The 13,210-nt window shown below is 28.9% G+C and overlaps 1 protein-coding gene across 1 annotated transcript in view; it reads right to left on the bottom strand.

Moving 5' to 3' along the window:
• LOC111042281 overlaps window positions 1-8,132 on the bottom strand; it is a 72,430-nt gene extending 64,298 nt beyond the window's left edge. The window contains exon 1 of the mRNA XM_022326829.1: window positions 7,840-8,132. The gene's annotated coding sequence lies outside the window, so the exon portion shown is untranslated. The remainder of the gene's footprint in view (window positions 1-7,839) is intronic.
• Window positions 8,133-13,210: the final 5,078 nt, after the last annotated feature.

The raw sequence follows: 13,210 nt of genomic DNA, 5'->3' as shown, positions 1-13,210 counted from the left end.
TTAATTAGAATCGAAAATTAACGAAAAGATCCAGATGCTGAAGATAAACAAAATAATTCTAATATGTAATATGATGAGATCGAACTATATTTATTATAAAAACCGATCGTTAATTGTATAGAAAAAATAATAATAACTATTACTATAGAGTATAGATAGACTATGGTGTATCAGCATAGTAGCATACGTTTAAAAAAATAATATACATAGGTAAATAGACCAATTAAAATAAATAATACTATATTAATTACTAATTGCTTTTTAGACTTTGAGACCAAAGTTATAATTTAATATTCAATTATAATGACACTTTCGAAAATACCAAGTTATACTATTCCGCTGGAGTAGGTATACCTAATCAGTTTACACAAAAATATAAAAGGTTTTAAACTGTGCATGGAATAATTTTAGTTTATTGCGTTGTATAATATTAAAATATAGGAATGTCTTGGGAACCTGGAATTTACCGCGCTCGCTTTCCTAACCTGTTTAATTCCTTAAGACAATTTTTTTTAAATTTTAAAATTAATATTTTAAATAATATTCAATAAGCAATAAGTTAATATTTATATCCGATGTACGAATACAACAAACAATTTTGTTGCTATGGGACACGATAAGTGTTTGATATAAATTGTATACGTTCTAATCGTCATAACCTATCTGCTTGTCGCACTGAGTACATCTAATAATTTAGTATATTGTTTACTCTCTGTAAAACTTGCTTTACTTCCACAATTTACCCTTGTACCATAATTCGTGATATCGTCATGTCTGCAAATAGCTTCGCATCGCTTGAGATGAATGTGCAGTCCGAAATAGAAGTGATGCGCCAAGTGTTCGCGGATCTGCTGTCGAATTCATCGAAACCACGGGCGTATCGTCGTGGTCTTGCTGGCCCATGCAAGGCAAATGGTACTGCCGGTGACGCGCCATTGGTCGAGATGCCTTCTGCGACCGACTTGATGCTGATGACGTTCGAGGATCTAAGGACAAATCGTCCAACTCTGAAGCGCGGTCTGCCGGGTTCGCCGATGCAGCGATGGACAAGATTTTATTCGGTGCCCAATTTGACAATGCTGGAGACAGATTCCGAGAAGTCGAGTGTGCCGGCTAACCACGCACTGTCCACCAACACAACGAGCCCTGCAGCCCTCGAAAAAGGTCCAGTGTCGTCTGCTTTGCCAGAGGTTCGACAGGAGCCGGAAACTCGTCTTGCCTCGTCTTCTCCGCCCCGTCGTCGAACGGTTTCAATGCCGAACATGGCTGTAATGAAGTTCGGTACAGTAGAGTCCACAGGCGGATCAATGAATGCGGTCGAGGTCATAGATGGCTCGCCGAAATTGGCTGTCCACGAGACGAAAAGTTTCAAGGATCCGGAAACTGGCGACGGTTGCAGCGATGGTGCAGCAGACGATCAGACGATAGCCAGCGCGGTAATACCCAGACGACGCCGTTCGTTTTGGGGCCGTACAAGAAGGTTCGTCAGCCTGATTTTTTGCTGTGGCTGTTTGCCCCGCCGCCGCCGCGATTGAAGGTCTATCTTGATATAGTCCAAAGCAGCCCATAGTATTGTACAGCTATAGTAAAGTGACCCCTCCTCCCCCCCCCTTGTCAAGCCAGTGTCCTGCGACGACTGGCCACCGGCCAACCAGCTCTGTTCACGGTCAGTCGACACACGTCAAGAATGGCCCCCGCCCATCTTAATCCCTTATTTTTTGCTGGACATTTCGTCCTAATAGTTATTATTCAAGTTCACACGCCCGACATTTTTCCGTTCCCGCGGTGTTCACCGCTTGCGTTCTTTTTCTTGCCAATTTTTGCACTTTGCGGCCGTTAGTGTCTTCGTGCCACCGTCGGCTCTTTGCCGTATTTTTTGTACCCCGTTAAAGATACTCTCTGCGAACTCGTTATCGAGACGTGTTCTCGATAAACGACATTTTTTTAGTTGTCCGCTTAGTATTATCCACGATATGTATTATCAAACATTATGAAATGACTGAATGCGGTAACGTCAGGGTGTAGTATTACGTTTTTAGCTTAGTCGGAACATTTTCGTTTCAATTTCGAACAACCTCATGTCAAAATATAGCATACTGATCTATTAATCCAATTTAAATTAAACCTACACACAGAAAAAATAATGGATAATCAATTTCTATTCTTATTTAATGATTATATACTGGTACTAAAAAAACCAACATATTTTGATATATTAGGTATATACTAATCTATTACACATTCTGGCTGAACCATATAATATGTATGAAACAGATCGATGACTATGGAACGGTTCTAAATCTAAAAATGATTTTCAATATTATAGAAAAATAGGTCATAAGCTAAAAATAATATGAGCGAACGTTATGTATACAACAATATCATTTAATGAAAACTTCGACATATAGCAATGTCTGATGTCTAATTTTGTATTTATTTATGTATTAAATATATCGAATCTCAGAACAAAATAAAACTGTAAAATAAATATTTAAATATTAAAATATTTTGTGCACCCATCATAATATTATTGTTTATTATCGTTATGTTTAGATGAACTGATTTTATTTACTGTTAACACTCGTATGTATAATAGGTGGTTATAGACCACACTTCAAATATAAGTTTATTGACCCGGGTCATAGTTAGATCCTATAAACACCATAGGTCTATATACATAATATACAATGATGTCTATTAGCTGATCCAGATGGTATCACAACACTGGCACCGCTACTTGGTTTTTGTATCCTTCGTTTCTCTCCGTCTGCAACTTAATGCAGAAAGGTGATAATATATACTGCTCAACTGCTGTATGAAGGAACCCATATAATATAATGGACGGTGCGCGGATTTTTAACTTTAGAATTCGTGCACTACTCGGAGCATAATTAAAAAGGCGAAGATGGAGATCGTGAGTGGAGAAACCGCCGGCAAGGGGACGACTTACTACTTAGTATAATCGTCAAAGACTATATAGGTAGGTATAGGTACGTATGGACGTCATTATATACTATTATGTACATATCTGAAATGTGTGTGCCCGGTGTCAATGACTGATAATACACACACACACACACACACACACACACACACACACACACACACGAATACACAGTACCTACCTTTGAAATATTAAAAGAAATAGAAGAAGAATAAATTCTCTGGACCCGAAAAGCCGTTTTGAAGAAACCGACGGGAGATTTGTATTATATGTTTTTTGTTTTGCATGTATAACACGTATTGTATAACATAAGGGAGTACTCTACATAACTCTTTTCATTGAATCCCGATTTCATTTTTTCGTAAGAGAAAAAAAAATGTTTATTGTCGCCATTAAACGCAACAAGTAATTACTTTTCGTGTCTTGGGCCGTTTTTCATCGAACAAAAAAAAAGAGATGTATCTACATGTGAGAGTAACCTATAGGTACAGTTCCTATGAGAATTAAAAAAAAAATTAATATATTAAATACATGCAGTACCTATGTTATACGCTGAACAGTTTGATTCTACTGCTAAGCATTTCAAGGGCTATTCTCGAATACTGCGAGAGAATAATAAATAAAAAAACTTTGCATTAATATGTTAATTTAATAAATAAAAGCAATCCAGTAATTTATACATACATAAGTTTCGGACACTTTCGGCGTAACAGAACGTATAGATTTGAACCCAGGTCATTGTAGACATTAATGTCAAAATATTTAATTATTAATAGTAAAAATAATATAGTACAGAAAAGTTAATTTAATTGCTGTGTTTTGTTATCCTTTGAAGTTCAAACCTGGTGTACATTATGAAATCAATTATTTTCGAATGAACTAATAAGTAGCGTAAGTAACAACGAATGATGACTAATGTATTTACTATTTATACATTTAAACATTATTGTGGCGCCGGTAATAAATACATATTAATTATTTAGATTTTTAAGGAAAATAAACTTTTTTCTTTTCAATTTTAATTTTTAATTTTAAGGTATTTTAAAGAGAATTAGGTGTATAGGTTGTATAAGATATATTTTAAAAATGTATGAAATATTTAAAGGTTTTAGAAAATTAGATTATAATTTTTATATTTAATTAATCAAACATTTTTAATGCACGAGTTCATACCAAAAGTATATGAAAACAATTAAATCATGATAGTTTTCTAAAAAGTTGTTAAAAATTAAATTAAAATTTCAATTATATTATTAAATAAGCACATTCCGATATACCATTAAAACCTCAGTAGAATTGTTTATTTATTTTTAATGATTTTTCTGTTTGATGTCTTTTTAGACAACTACAAGGCGGCGTAGTTAAATAATAATTATATAATATTTTGTTTAGTGATGTGCACGTATAAAAATCTCAGATGTATTAAAATCTTAATAAAACAAATTTCGTCATACTGTGAATAATTAAATCTCAATAAGCATTAACCTTTTGCAGTTCTTGTCCTGCGTATAGACTGTGTACCTTCCTATAATAAATTAATATAGGCGACTCAACAATAAACAATAAATGTTTGTAAAAAATAAAACAAAACTCATATAGAATGGTACAAACATAAAAAACAATATTATACCGAAGTAAAATAAAAGACATTACTAAATTGCAAATTTTTAATGATAATTTTGTTCTCGGAAACATGTAAGTACACCTATTAACTTACAAATATCTACCAAATGAATGTCGTTATACAAAATTTGAATTTAAATTAGTGTTGTAGAAAATTACTCCATGCCTATTATTATTAAATTAATTACCATATACGAATTCGATTATTTTTTTACTTTAATATTTTTAAATATTTAGGTTTATTTTTTAACATAATTTTGTTTGGATACAGTTATTTGTTAAAAATCACTTCGAACAATTTAATAAATACATTTCACTTGGTAAATTCTTATTCTAAAATTATTTCAAAAATTATATGCGGTGAAATTATATTATATTATTATTATACGCAGTGTACATAAAAAATATTAATTATTTTAGGAATTAATCACAGAAATGTAAGTGTTGGACAACAAACAGGTTTTAGATTTAGAGAATCGCAAAAATAAATTGTATTGAATATAATATTAATTTTGGATACATACGCATTATTGGTAGGGTCCAATCGCGTATAGAAGGTACACACAATAATCTGCAAAGAACAGTCCGATGTCCTTACCAAGAAAATGTCAATATTCACTAAGATCTATTGAAATTATTATTATATTTTGAACCAACTTGAATTTGATTTTTTCTAGATACTATATTGTATTGTTAACCCAAGTATCCGGAAATGACATTGTGAAATATCACAAAAATAATAATTTACAATAATATTTCTTTAAGGGCTATATTGGTGCAGTATGGTTCTCCTATTGTTGTTCGGGCAAAAATAAGGACAAGGATATAAAATCTGAGAACAAAAAAATAACAACATAATGTCTCCAGAGCACACATCGATTCGTGAGTTCATTTATCCCCCGACCTACAGCGAGAACAATGTCCAGACCGTATTTCTCTCCCCTTGCCACCCCCTCCCCCAGACGTTCGGTATTATATTTTCTATTCTTAAAATCTCTTAGTGGACCGGCTTCTTCTCGGTGCCATCATGAATGTCTCTTGATTTATAGGACGACCTCCGGCCAATGCGAGTATTGTCAAGAACATTATACTCATACCTTTTGCACATACGAACACACACGTACATATACAAACACGCTGGTAGTTGTCAAGTTAAAAAAAAAAGTGCTCGATATTAACCATACTGAACTGAATCCACAAGTATTATTAGGTACCCAATAACTAAATACATAATTCTTATAATTTATTATTATAAAGTTACGACTCGAATTATAAAATGTATTATTAAATTATATTTTATACGTGTAAATAGTTATAGCTATTAATTTGTTATCCAACGAATTTTTTATAATTGTAAATGACTAATCATCTTGGCTATTATATATTTCGAAGTATCGGTAATATTTATAATATGTACCATAAAATATGCTATGTAACAATATACTTTGACCTTCATTCGTCAAAACGTACCTATAAATATTTGGGTCGTTTTACCGAATTATATTAGTTACCATAAGTAATTTAACTTTGTAACGCTTAAGGGACTAGCAAATCAATTCGGCGCACAATTCAATTTTAATAAATATACAGTACAATACACTGTAGGTAGGTAATCCGTTCATACATAATGTAACCCCGAGAGAGACTTAAACGCAGTGACAATACACGGAGGAGGTTGACGACCGGTACCAAAGAATATATATTTTTTAATAGAAAAAAGTCATAAATATACAATTTAACGAATTAAAGAATTCAAAAGGAATATAGTATATCATATCATTACTACCGATTTACTGAGAGAATAAACAAAATAGCAAAATAAAATGTAAAGAATACATTTGTGTTATTCAATCAACTATACTGGCATAAAGAAAATATGATTAGGTATATTTTAAACTTTAAGGCATATTTCATTTATCACATTATTATTATAAATAAAAAATATACTTAGTTAAAATTTAAGTTTTCTAAAAACTGGATTTCACAACAAAAATATAGTTAATATTATATAATTGAATAGTGTTCAATTAAATTGATCACAAATAACAATACATCTTATGTAAAGATAATTTTATTTTATAAATTGTTATTTTATTATGCACTTAAAGCTTAAATTAGTACAAAATTCTATAAATTATTTATGTTTTTAGTTAAAATACAAGGTTAAGTTTTTATTTCAAAAGAACTCCCTTCGTTACTAAATTTAATTACATATTCTGCATCGTTATTGTTAAATAAGTTTCAAAATTTTATTTACACAGTTAGTAAATTGTATTATCCTATAATAATGTGGTTGCAATGCTATTATACCGTAAACTAAACAAGCTTCCACCATATCAAAACTTAAAGGGAGTTTAAATAATACTATAAAAATACTTATATCGTTATTGTAATTTTTTTTATAAGCATTACATAAGCCAAGTTACTGTATTTCCCTGTTATAACTTTGACCAAGATTATATCTACATCTTTTTACTTCAGTAGAAGGACTGTTTGGAAGTTAGAAGATTATTCCTAATCTTTAAAGTGTACAGTCGACCAGAAATCAGAATATCCCGGGCTGCGATTTAAGTACATTTCGAATGTAACCAGAAGGCCAGAACTCAATTTACGTATGTTTTAAAATTACACAGGTTGCAATTTACATACTATATGACTAAGCCCGAGGGACGCAATTTATCGATTCTGTAAGCTATGTAGATATTATGTTATAACTACATTTTTGTATTTACGACATACCTCTGAACCCTCAAATAATGAGGTAATTTGTATAAGTCAGTAGAATTTATTTATTTCATTTAAAACTAACAATATAATGAATAAAAAAACAAAATGGTCCGTTATAATCATATAGATATTAAATTTGAATTTTTAGCAGTGAAAATAAAATATTTTTAAAAAGAAAGAGTCACCATCAGCTAATCGCCACCCAACGCAAGATTGTGCTCAGTCACGCTCTAATTTTGCCGGTAAAACGTTTACAAAAGTAATTTTCAAAAACAAAACAAAATTCAAACAACGAATGAAATAATTATTGACGAATAAAACGATACATGTATTTCTTAACAATCTAATGATGACAGAGGTTCTTCAACACGATCGTTTTTTTTTAGTTCGAATTAATTTAATGAAAATGTTAATTACATTTTATTAAGTTAGGTCAACTTTGAAATAATTGAACAACCCGGTATAACTGTTCATGATTCAGAGTGCATTAATTATTGATTTTATTAAAGTATTACAAAAATAGTAGTACGGTTCCTGAAACTTACGGTTAAATATGTAATAAATTGTCTGAAGTGGATAATACTATGAGCATATATTATGTTTCGTCAATCGACAACTTCGCCTCTTGTCCTGCGTTTTCTTATTCATGTATTTTAAAAAAAAAGTTAAATAAAAAATTCATAAACCAGTGACACATAAAATTACGACTATACAAAAATAAAATTATTGAACACGATTCGGCGAAGCACGTGCAATTGGTGTACACTCGCTGGTGGTTGACACGCGGCGCGCGTGTGAGTTGGCCGACGCGCAAGAAGATACTGAATACCAGACTGGTCACGCGCTGCCTTCGTTTTGTATCCTTAGCTGTGGCTTACCACTGTTTCCCCGATGACTCCCAAGACTCGAGAGGTGTACTCGTTTTCATTGGACGGTCGTCTCGGTAAAAAACCGTGATTTAAGATAACCGTAGTCTTATATTTTATTTATTTCTGTACTTAAATCACACCCTTTCACGAAAAAAAATCATTTTTGACGGTGTTACTAGAACGTCGTTTAAGCTTATTTTTGTACTTAATGGGTTACCGACCGAAGATACCGCTTGCTAGCTGCATATAATATACGTTTGGGCATTTCTATCATTTCCGTTATTAATAATATTTAAGATTATATTTTTTCTCGGTTTTGGGTTGTATGTTATACAGTTATTGTATCACCGGGAATTATTCAACTCGTTTGGATATTTCAAATCATAAATTATGTGTTCATTTAAATCCCGAACAGAGCGATGAATGTATTGATTTTACAATGATGTTTGTTTTTTTATTTTTTTATTTATTTAATTTAATTTTTGTGTCTTTCATCACTGTTTAGGCCGTTTAGGGCAATAAATTATAAAAGTGCTTTGATTTTCTTCAACAGTGACTTTTTCTGGTAGAAAAGTGAATCTAGTTAGTGCATTCGGGAGTTCAGAATTTAAAATTCCCAATGGTTTTTAAAACGACAGGAAAAACAAACAAAATATTAAGGAAGAACAGAAATTTTTACTTAAAACCAGTTTTTGAATGTAACACGAAAAAAAATTACCACAGATACATGAAATTATTACTGGGTGTTTGTGTTAGCATTTTCTATACAACATACAATTTTCAAAATATTTAAACGTATGTTGAACTTTTATAGGCATATGAAATTTTCGATTATTATTAGTTTTTTTTTATTAATGTCTATAAAAAATGTTAACCTTGAAAATATAATACAAGGTTCCTCATAAATTGGTGTTAGTTAAAATTAAAAAACAAATTGAGACAAATTGTCCACATTAATTTTTATGGGCGTCTGAATTTAATATTTTGACAAAATACGTAAAAATCACGAACATTTGCAAATTATATTAAGATAGAAATTCATAAAATTTTTCTACTCATATTTAAAATTTGAAAATGTAATGCAAGATTCCTTAGAAGTTCATCTACCTTTATCAAAAAAAAAAATTCTACCCGAAAGTCAAATTAAGTTTTTATGAACCTTTTGAAGGTGTAATTTTTACAACATTGGATATTCACTATAAATTTCTCATATAGCCATTTTCTTATTTTGCTGTAATTCAAAAACGAATACATTAATTTGGCACAATATACATAATTTGTATTATAAATTATTATTTCTAACTTGTGAAATATGTGTAAGTACTAAGTACTATACTTTCTCAATAAAAAAATTAAATTACAGATACCTATGTCTATAATATATTTAATTATTTTTGTTTAATTATTGATAATATAAACAATTTTGTCCATCAAAAACACAACTCAATTCTCTTTTTTTTTCTCCGAAGCCAGCGTTGAATACAACTACCTACCTAAAGGTACTGCATAACTTTTTTCAAAAACATAATGCACATCATGATTTGACATCTTTTGTACCCATATTTTTCATAACGAAAAATAAAAATCAGATAATAACTACAACCCTAAGAAATTTAATCCATCTTTTATCAACATTCCATATAATGTGTTTTTACCCAAACGTGTCTTAGAATTGAAACGAAATAATGTCCAGACCAAAATAAAGTATGTCTAACTATTGACCAAAAAATATTAATTGAAAAGAACAAAATATGATGAATAAACAATATTATTTCTATCCCAACTGAATCTAAGCCAAACTTATATCGTAAACAGTATGCTAATGCAGTTAAAACTGATGGCCTATAGTAGGTAATGTTATTAATATCAATACATAAAAAAACAATAATTTTAAATTCAAATTCATAAATTATTTTCTGAATTTAAACATTTCATTTTAACACAACGTAACATAATACTATTATACATTATCCATCGTAAAATCGTAACATTGGTTGCCTAATCACATACTAGACCTTGATCCAAAATTAAAGCTTCAAAATATTCGATAAACAGCTATAGGTAGAACATCAGCATTAAGGTTTAGAACTTTTAAATACAGGGATTGAGCTTTTAAAAAATGTAGTTCTCATGGCAATGTAAAATATTTTTTCAAGAACCAAATTTGGGCTTAACAGCAACATTGGAAAAAACTATAAGACCCATATAGCCTCAAAGTTTGATTTTGACTCATAATTATTGTTAAGTAAGAAAATAATTAATTTATATGAAATAAATAGTATAGTATTGCAGCTGGTAGCTTATTTTCCAATATTTTGTTATATTTTGATAATTATAAATTATCATACCTATTATTTATTTTGATAAATTTAAAAACAATAATCATTTTTTTTTTTAAGAAATTTACATGGTGTTCATAACAACAAAAAAAACTAAGAATAATTAAAAAATAAAAACAATTATAATTTGTTTAGTCTTATAGGAAATAATAAATATTTTTATTTTTAAACATCAAACGTTATAATAACGTCATAATAAAGTATACAATAGGAAAGAAGAACAAAATTCATTTTCCTCACAGTATAATTATATGGTCTACAGTTCTACAATAATGGAAGTACGATTTGTAAGTTGTAGCTATTCACATATGCATGAATGTCTATGTGTTGATCTATAGAAAACTCCGTGTTAATAAATATTTCATAAATTTGTAATATTTCTTTCAATACTGATTTGAATAATGATATAGAAGGTTATTAATTAATATTAATTTTTAAAAAAAATTTTGAGATTCCCTAAGATTTTAATTTTATTCTGATCTCTACGTTATTTAAACTTTTTATAATGGTTATTGTAGTTATAATTATCCCAAAAAATCAATCTTGCATAAAATTTTTTTAATTAACACATTTATAATTATAATAAATTACATCTCAATGAATTAATCACCAAAACTGTTTAGACTTAATTCCTGAATAATAAAATAATTTAAATCACGAATTCATCATTAAAGTTTTCCCAGATTATTTTACCACAATAACATTAACTAACGTTAAATAGTGTATGAACTTTTATGATAAAACTGAGTTATATCCGTAAAACATATAAAGACTATAGTGCATATGAATATTATAACTTATAACATTTACCAAAATACTTACTACTATAGTATTTTTTACGAAATTATTTTTTTTTTTACTTTTTTTCATTATTTTTAATGCAAAATTTGTAACAGCACGCGCAATATGAGTTACATAAAACTAAAAGAAAAATTGAAACTTAGTTTTATCAATTTAATAAATATTTTACATAACATGTCAATACCATATGATGTAGTATCACAAAATTGAGCAAATATTTCAATTCAAAATATTATGGCTATAAAAAAGATGATTATTTTAACAAATAGTACCTATTATTAGGTAGATATAATACTATAGTATATTAGTATGGACGTTATTATATAGGTACCTACTATATGTACCAAAACATTAAATAAAAATGTACCGTTTGTTCATTAATTTTATCATAAATAAATATTTAACATTTTCCTAAGCAAACTTTCAATTATTTTATACCTATAGTGCTTTTGTCATTGATGAGAAAATAATAAACTACCACAGTACCACACATTTTAAGTCATTACCCCACTTTAAATTTATTATCTCATAGATATTTAGTAATTATCAGAAAACCATAACTTAATTAAAACTTAAAACCATATCAAATATTTAAATTTTATTTACATTAACAAAATGTCAAACATTGTTAATAAAATTTGATTAGTATGCTTTACGTTTGAAATGCGACACTCTTCACTCGGAAGTATACTTTAAAATAGACAGTAATTGCTCTTAAATTGAATGTGATAAGACATCAACTTTAGTCAAGATATTTATTTAGCTATTTATTTCACTCAAAATAAAGTATATTTGTATCGTTTTACTATGAACTACCTTGAAATAATTATCTATATTTGTTTATTAAACTAAAACCTAATTGTTAATATATTATGATAAATTAAATTAATGCATATTATGAATAAAAAATTAAATAAGTTGTTTTTTTATAATTTCCTTCAAAACTACTTCATTCTAAAATTATAGTAGGAAACGAAAGAAATTAAACATACGTATTTTATTGCTTAATTTTAAAGTACTTAATTAAGTATCTATTGTAAATATTTATATTTTAAAAATTTTATGATACATTTAAAATGATTTATAAATTGCATTATGGCTTTAATAATTACCAGTTCTAGCAAAATATATATCTAAGCTATGTATTTAAAAAAGAATAATACTTTTAAATATTTTATTGTCTTAATAAATAATTTTATACTGCATTCCACATTCTCAATCGTTTCTAAATTCTAGTATAGAAAAATACGAGTATAACAAATATCTCATTAATTAAATTTAATAACTAGGTATTCAAAATTTTTCACACGTTCTCAAGTAAAATATTTCACTTATGTTCATTAAATTGTAACAAATATAAAGTTTCCCTAGGTTAGGTTATTATAATATAATACATATTATAGGCCGTCATCAATAAAGACTAAACGATTTATGGGATAGGTTTTAAACCCACATTTACAGTTAGCCCATTGTATATTTATATACGTAAACGTTCATAAAACTACCGATAATCGTGCAGCTAACGGTAGGTAAAGGTAAGTAGATAATATTTATTTATTTCTAGGGTGGGAGGATATGTCTCACCCCGATTAAATAGGAAGTTATTTCTATTTTGTATATACTTTACTGAAAATTCATTCACATAATCACCTCGATGGTATAAATATTTATTAAACAGTATACAGGAAACATAATAAGTGTAATAATTTTGGGAGGTTTAAAAAGCCTAACGGGAAACGAAAATGTTTCTGTATACGACACAACGTATCTGAGCTACATACCTAATTATTTAACCTTAACATATTTTTCGAGGATTATAAAATCGTCGTGTAACAATATAATCGAATACATACGACCATCCGTGTATATTTATAGGATATAATATGTGCATTCCACTCAATGTGAAA

The sequence above is a fragment of the Myzus persicae genome, unplaced genomic scaffold, assembly GCF_001856785.1.
Source record: "Myzus persicae strain clone G006 unplaced genomic scaffold, MPER_G0061.0, whole genome shotgun sequence".
NCBI classification, from domain to species: Eukaryota; Metazoa; Arthropoda; class Insecta; order Hemiptera; family Aphididae; genus Myzus; species Myzus persicae.
The sequence above is the reverse complement of the archived record's forward strand: the minus strand, read 5'-3'. Positions and strand labels throughout refer to the sequence as shown.